The sequence below is a fragment of the Orbicella faveolata genome, unplaced genomic scaffold, assembly GCF_042242905.1.
Source record: "Orbicella faveolata isolate gen_17 unplaced genomic scaffold, um_ofav_v1 contig_46, whole genome shotgun sequence".
NCBI lineage: Eukaryota > Metazoa > Cnidaria > Anthozoa > Scleractinia > Merulinidae > Orbicella > Orbicella faveolata.
The window spans coordinates 21,237,515-21,245,924 of NW_028301576.1; the positions used below are offsets into that span (position 1 = coordinate 21,237,515).

Here is an 8,410-nt window from a genome sequence, read left to right on the forward strand (position 1 = left end):
TTACAGCAGAATGAATGTGAATATCTGAATACTGACTTCTCATTTAATTCTGAAGCTTTCTGATATGGAGATTATCACAGCATTGGAAGTAAACATTCAGCCGTAAACAATGTTCTTTTCACATCTTCAGTGAAAACAGTTACCAGATCACTTAAAAGAAAACAAAACAAAACTAAACGGAACAAAACAACAACATAAACAAGAGTTGAAAATTTTTTTTCGGCTTACCTCAATTGTAACCAAGATGTTCGGTTAATTTTCTTGTGAAATTCATTGTTTGAACTAAAATATGTTTTAGAAAAGCATATGTACAACTGAAACATATAAAATGAAAAAGGTAGAAGCGAATACGCATTTATTGACGCGGAAGTGTATTTTGTATGATTCTCCATTCAGTACAAATTACTTTGTCAAAATATCTTGTAGTGCATTCCTCAACAGCTTTAGACAGGCGCAGAATCTATACAATAACGCGATTAGTAATAGTAATTGGACTGAGTGAAGTACAATTCAGGGAGTAATCGCGCGAGTAATTTCAAAATCGGACGAGCGCCAAGCGCGAGGGCGGTTTGAAATTACGAGCACGATTACTCCCTGAATTGTTCGACACGAGGTCCAATTACTAATTAATCATATCTATAACAAATTTCATAACTAAAAATGTCTTTTGAGAACTTCTTTTGAACCAAAACGTCTGTAAAGCTTTTCATAAGTTTTGAAAACTGTACGAAACAGTGCGAAGGAAGCAATTAAAGAGCGCGTAATTGACGTGCGAACCACGTGGGTATCCAATTACGAAAAGTTCAAATTGGATACCTGTAATTGGACACCCCCGTGATCGCGCGCCGATTACGTGACAAATAGGCGCTCGGAGAACCAATCATGATCGAAAATTTTGTTATAGATATGATTAACTAAGAAATACTTTCAAATATAAGAAAAATTTCCGTTTCTCGTAGTGCAAAGAGAACGTTTAGAACATATTACCATTACTGTATGTAAGTGCCTAACTAGTTGCCTAACTATAAGGTTTTGAAAATTCCTAGGATTGTGAGACTCCTTAAACGAGCAATTTTTTAATAGTAATGAATATAAAAACATAGCAGATCTCGGCAGCAAAACAATGTTCTTTAAACCAAAAGGATGATATCTACAGTAGACATTTTCAAGAAAGAATGTTGACAAAGACTTCAACTCATCTTGATATTAAACTTTACATCCTGGTGAGTGGTCTCTGAGTAAACTAACCCAGTCACACTTCGAAGAAAAGTACAATGTTGGTCTAATGCAAAAATAACAAATGTTCAGTGTAAACAAGAAGTAAACAAAATGTCAGGCGCCCAAGGCGGCTCTCGGTGAGTACTGCTCTACCGATAGATTATTTTCACCAACAGCGCAACTAGCTCGGAACTTTTTATTTCCCCAAGACTTCCTGTCAGCTACTTTACAATGTCATTTCATTCTTATGAGGGTAGACAGAGTTTACTCGAAACTCGCGATGGGGGCAAAAGTTATCGTGTGAAGCGTGAAAAGCGACTAAAAGACATACGTGATGAGTGAATTATTTTTACGAAAAAAGTACCGTAACCAGTACCAAAGAAGTATATCTAGAAAACGTAAAATCTCTGCTTAAAACGGGATCACAACCTCGCGTTTCCTACCTACCCTTACTTAATAAATGAATAATTTATGTTTCTTGATTATCAACGAGAAAAAGCGAGTTATCAGCTTATTTTACTCCTGTTCCATGTTCGGACATCGCACATTTTAAAACAACATCAAATTGAAGTCTTCGAAAAGCGAGAAACTAATTATTATTTTGCGTTCAAATAAAATTGAGCTCGTATTCAGAAAGCTAAAAGTCTGCAGCCTCGAAGACTTGGTTTTGGGTCAAAAAAATACTGACAGCCGAATATTATGTCAAGTTAATTCGCTGCACGAGCTAAAACGCTGAAAAGTGTTAATCGAGTTTAAAACTGTCAACTAAATTCACTCAGGATTGTGAGCAACATTTCCTTTGGCTTTCAAATGTTTAACTGACTTTGTTTTTTAATATACATAATGATTTCGAACAGCTATCCAGCACATAGGATATATGCACAGTAAAAATTACCGGATAAAAAGTTTAGAGAGTCTACAACTTACCTTGTTAACAGAAAACTTTAGGTTTAAAGGTAAGGGAAAATAGTCACACTGTAAAGAAATAAGGTTGGTTTAATTCAAGAAAAATAAAAAATTTCACTTCATTTAATATGATGTTAAATAATTGTAAATTAAATACTGTCGCTCTTTTGTTTCGCACCGTTAAGGATACTGCAATTACCCTGCTGTAAATTCAACTACAAACTGCACACTTGAGGTGGACACGTAAATAACTCGGCCATTTTTGTATTAAGTTCAATACCACTTACTTCAGCTAACCTGAGAATATTGAAATACAGAAGCGTTCGAATCTTTCCATGAAACATCTTTTGATGCTAATTAAGAGTTCCGCTTTAGAGTTCGACCTAGGAAAACGAAATGCTCAAAACTCTTACGACGATTAAGTGATCAAAAGCTAACGGGAATACGTTTTACACTCGGTTTCACAATAGCGTCCTGATCTCAACGCCAAGCTAAATGTTTCATTAAAACCATAGTATGCATATACGCAGGTTGACAATGCTTCAGTTAATTCTATTCAAGTAGACTAAACTTTATGGCTTCAAAGATTCCTATTAACTAATTCGAGAGCGGTAAAGTTCTAACTTTGCAGCTTTCTCCCAAGTTTTGTAAAGAACTAAGTAAAATAATTACCCTTAACAACAGAACACACGACATTCGACATTTTAATTTAGCTTTAATTTAGTTAAGAGAGACATAAGCTCCAAATTTTCTTTAAAACACTAAATATAACTGTGACGCAAAAGACAAGGGTCCGAATACGACAATATAACCTGTGCCGCTTTTAAATCGCAAGAATGTTTTTATTCATACATAACAACTGTCTGCCTAGTACTGGAAAACTTCATCTCTTCAGGTAAGATGAAAAGTTGAGACGAAATTAACTCTGGACTGACAGAAAGGCTCGCTTTAGATTTCAAATGTTAAACTGAGTTTGAATTTGAATACCATCCTGTCAAACAACAACAATCCCAACCATGGGAAAAAACGAAGGGCTGACTGACCGGCAAAAACATGTTCTTGATTTGTAACGAGGCAATAAATCGACAGCAGTAAGTAGGATCATTCAAAAAGTTTAAAAGTCACTCAACCTACCTCGTCAATAGAAGACTTAGCTCCAAGTGAGTGGTCTCACTGATAATGAAGAACAGTCATTCTGTAGATATCAATGTCATGTTGCTTTTAGAAGAGGAGTTTAATGTAAATTATATGTCAAAATGCTCTGGTGTTCAATACTAATTAGTTGAATATTTTTCGGTTTCGATTTCCATCTGTCTGAGATCAAAAAACTAAATATCACGCTTCTAATCCAACTTTCCACGAAGAAACAAACAATACATTTCCAACCGAACTAATAATTTATAATATGCAATTAAATGCAATATTCACGATCGGTTTGAAAATTTGCTGAACAGCCTTTTTTTTTCTCCAAAAATAAATTATTTTTCAATATAAATGAGGTCTGCCCACATACTCTCAGTAGTCCAGGTGAAATTGCATTCCGTTTTTTTCCTTGTAAATTTTATCCACGGCTCCAGAAGCTCCATGCTTTAAAAATTTATCGCGTATTAATAAAGGTCATCAGATTATCTCTATTAATAAGGTTAAAATTTTATGATATCTCAAAATATCAATCGGTTTTACGTTTTAGGACTTAACTAGTCACCATGTATCTTTGGCCTAATATTTGCTGCTTTCTGACATTTCCTCCAAAAGGCCCGTTCATCTTGACAGTCTTTAAACAACCTTTTAATTAACTTGTCAGGCTATTGATTACTTGACAAATAAGGCAAGCAATTTGGAAAACGCTAATTTCGTTGGGACTTCCTTTCAGCTGCTTTTAATAAAATGAATACTTAGCTTTTAAATTCTCATTAACGTGTTTGTGCGCAACTTATAATTTCTGTAGTCTAAATCATTAACATGGACAGTTGTCTTTATAATTATCGTGTCTGGTTTTAACTTCCGTTTGGAAACGAAAATATTTCTTTACGAGAAAATGGCGAAAAAGCTAAATCGAGTTTAATATATATCTATTTTTGACTACCACGTCTTTGAATATGAAATTGAATATTACTTGGCATGATGGGCGAATTTTCCGCTTATCATTTTAAGCTTAACATTCCCTCCAGTTGATTTCGTTCGCTTTTTTAATCCGAAATTCGTTTTCAACTGATTGCTTTCATCCTACAAGAAGGCCTACAAAATGGGCCATCATTGAGAATTGGTTCATGGCGGGGAAATTCTTTGGAGAAGAGAGGTTCGGTCGGTCATAATATCTGGAATATTCAAATCAGAAAAAAAAATGGGTGTTTAAAATGTTAATACCGAGTTTTTCATCTCAGCGTGGACACATGACGTAAAATATGTTCTAATTGGTGAAAACATGACATGTTTGCCTCCAAATATTTGAGGTTTGAAGGGCGTTCGTGCATGCTAAGTTCTGCTAAACTGGCGGGAAAAAATGGATATCCAAGACTTCTTCGAGAAAATGACCCCTTACTTTGGACAATCGATTCCAACAACTTCGAATAAGTGAACAACAGTTTGCTCGGTGTTCTAATGTGGTTTCCTGAAAGCGAGTCGATGTTACCTGTCTCGTGATGCTGCTTAGCGTTCTCGTGCGCAGCTGAACTTTGAAGACGAAACCTGCGACTTATTATACTAACTGGAAGCATGCGACACCTCGTTTCTCAAATCCTAAGACAGAAGAACTGCTGGTTTGAAGTAGGCTCGATTTGCAGCCGCTTTGTGAGCCCGCGTTTCTTTCCCCACACCACGGCTGGATCACTGATCTAGCCATTGTATTTTTGGACCAATCACGGCCAAGCCTGCTAGAATCGAGCAGGCTTGGCTGTGATAGGTCAATTCTGTCACTCGGTTTTCCAACATGGCGGAAAACAGTGCTGATGAGTTTTCTTTTGCTGTAAAGTGTGTTTTAGGGTGCTTTTCGTATCGGCAAATTAAGGGAAAAGATGTCTTAGTTTTACAGCCAACGGCCTCAGGAAAATCCGTAGTTTTTCAGTCTTTTCCGCTTATCTTCGATGCTGCGTTGATGAGATTCAGAAACCAGTCCGATTTACTGGTTGTGCTGGTTGTGCATTGGTTATATTATCTCTCTGCTCAACTCGCTTATGCAGGACCAAGCCAGGTTTCTTACTTCAATCTGTGTAAAAGTAATTAATATCTGGGACGAGCAAAAGAGGGCGGATTATTTTAGGTCGTGCTAGGGTCCCCGATATGGTGATCCATATAAATTTGATATATGTAACTTATAGGGAAAGGCTGCGGCTGAGGGCCATTGATGACGCCCACTTTATCCGACACTGGTAAGAATTAGAATGATTTGTCTCAAATATTTGTCGTAGTTGATTCCAAATTTATCTTTAGAAAACACTGGATATGAAATAAGAGTTTAATAGCACGGGCCAGTTCTGACCGCCTGTTACAAACACATCTGGCCTGTGCACTCCAGTAATGCTCTATAGACTTTTTTAGCTTGGGTGGTTTGTTTTCCCATTACACATCACGTGATACTTGCTAGAGAATTGTCTTTTATCAACCTAAAAAAATATCTATTCATATACACGCGACTATTTGAAAATTTGAAAGCGAGAATTCTCAAGAGTATCAACACATGGTCTAAAATAGTGCAACAAGCGGCCTATGCTAAAAAGGTCTATTCCAAATGTCATGTTGAAGCATCGTCACATGGACATTTAGCACATAATAGCACGGTCTTACTTCTACATATTTTGCCTTCACTACACAACCGAACACACTGAAAGGTTGAGGCAATGGCGCGTTGGTCAGCCAGGTCCAAGATATGTTTTATTTGCGACAATAAGCTTACAACAAAGTGGATAAGAGATACATCAAGTAACGTCCTACATGCGCCAAAGCCTGACAAGTAAACCCCAAAAACCTCTTGTTAGGAAAAATAGGGACCGTGTACCCCCGACCAAATGAAGTGGCGCCACCTTTGGGGTTTTAAGGTCGACCTATAACTGACAACAGAATGAAAAAACAAATCATGTGACGCTAATTATACAATAAAAATAAACCTTATGGGAAAGTGCTAGTGGCAAGGCTGACCGTAGAATGTCACAAGTTTCTCAACCGTCTCTTTTTACAAACGTACTACCCACGAGCCTTCGCGTACTACTCTCCCACCCAGTTCTCCGTTCCGTGTCGGCAAAATATTAATTTATGTCAATACCGATTATCACAAATTACATTTTGATGTAGACGTAGGGGATTTTGAAAAAAAACTTTGCAAATTTGATATCCAATTGTAAATGGAATACATGTTCTTTTGTAAATATTTGCCCTTAATTAAGTCTTCATCTGTCTTACAAAGAGGGGAGGTTATTTGTAATCAACAAACCTGAAAAGTATCTGTGCGTTTTAGTAATTATTATCCCGTGAACCATCAGCTCTTGTGAGTGCACCCAAAAAAACAGGAAATAAGTTTTGAATGCATTTATGACCTGCTCTACTGTACTTGTTTATAGCCTTTGCTACAAAACTTGGCATTACTTACAGCATGCGGATCACCGAGGAAACGCCTATTCTCTCACTAATTAATTTTGCCGGAAAAAAGGTTATTTTTCGCCGATGTTTACCAGTAAATCAACTTGATTTTGTCCGTTGGTTATTTTCTTTATGGTTATTTTCGATAGACGCAAAAAGGTAGGGCTAACTAAACATGTGCTTGGATACGAGTTTTATTACGCCCGTGTGTTTACCCAAACGTATCATGCAATCGGGATAGAAACAGTACTTTACCTTATACTCCTGGTATCTTTTATCCCAAGAACAGAAAAAGAGTTCTTACCTTCACTTTACAAATATGAGCTTTTTCGCTTTGGAAATCCTGCAAAATTAGTGCCATTCGGTGATGTTACCAAGAGTGGTAGAACCTGTATGGTAAAAAGGAAAAGGTCTAGTTTGCTGCAGAGGTCTTATAACAGAGGCAGGCCGAAGAAGCAACATTGGCTTATGATCCTTGGTACCACTGGATAGTTCTCTTGCATTGGACCACTCGGGCTCAGTGATGACGATTTCGACTCAACTCAGAATATTTGTTTACCGATTTACCATAAATAAGTTTATCGCTGCAAAGATACCCTTGGGGTCCAGATTCTTGCTGGCTACGATTTAGTGCAGTTCCTGTTTTAGTTTTACGCTTTTTTTTGGATTATCCAAAATGTTTCTACGTAGAACACATTTTTGCTAACAGGTTTAATTCTCACGGAGAGACAACCTCCGCCATATTTTCCCCCGCGCTGCTCGCATGTTAGTTTGCATAAAAAGCGGATATGACGTCACGGACAAAAGCGATACGGACCAGTGATCCAGCAGTCTGTTGGGAGGACTATCAACAAACGGACTCCCAAAACGGCTGGAAATCGAGCCTAGGTTTGAAGTTGCGCAAGTAAATATTAATCGAAAATATATCAAAAACCTCTAATACTTGCAAACGTTGGCGCGAAAGTTTGCTTGTCGGCTGTAAAACTTCAAATATTTGGCAACCCCCAAAAAGACATGTTTGCAGCCAATAGGCCAATTCCAAGTTGCCTCAGTATGACTCAAGGGTACATGAAAATTGCTCAAGTTGTGGTACAGTGATATAAATGTGATCCATTTGTGTACAGTAGTCAGTAGTATAATGGTTAACTAATTGTATGTATCCTCTGTTTTTTATCAGTGAGTTTTTTTGAGAGACCTTTCGTCTGTTGTGTCTTGCATTATATTGATATTGAAATCTCCAATAAGTATGGTGGGTATTCTAGTATCTGTTATTACTGAGTTATGAAGATGAACGAGGGCTTTTATCAACTCTAAAACTGGAACATTAGATTTGAACGGTAGATACCTACCACGTGGATATTTGGAATTGGACTGCGTAGAACTGTTATAGTAATTTCTACATTATTTAAGTATTGAACCTGCATGGAATTTCTGTATAATTTGAATCATTTTTAATGTATACGGCAGTGCATAGCAAGTTCCGATGTTGAAGTTTTTAAAGTCATTTCTATAAAGAGTAAATCCACTTAGGATATATGTATCGTCTTTATCTGACATACAAAGCCTTGTTTCCACAAAAATACTAACATCAGCTTTTTATCAGTGATTGGACATTTACGTGATACTATTATTGTAGCATCAGGTAATAAAGAGCGGTAGCATTGATCCATTAAAGTATTACTGATGGAAAGCTAGAATATGAGTTAGAAAATCA

At 36.9% G+C, this 8,410-nt stretch overlaps 2 long non-coding RNA genes across 2 annotated transcripts in view; one reads left to right on the forward strand and one right to left on the reverse strand.

The window, feature by feature from the left end:
- Positions 1–8,410, forward strand: part of LOC149098842 (uncharacterized) — a 176,026-nt gene that overhangs the window by 71,341 nt on the left and 96,275 nt on the right. The window lies entirely within an intron of this gene.
- On the reverse strand, positions 1,209–7,865 carry LOC149098848 (uncharacterized). The gene is made up of 4 exons (XR_016203501.1): positions 7,001–7,865; positions 3,259–3,319; positions 2,146–2,193; positions 1,209–1,282 (listed from the first exon to the last, which is right to left on the reverse strand). It is a non-coding gene; the product is annotated as an uncharacterized LOC149098848 (long non-coding RNA).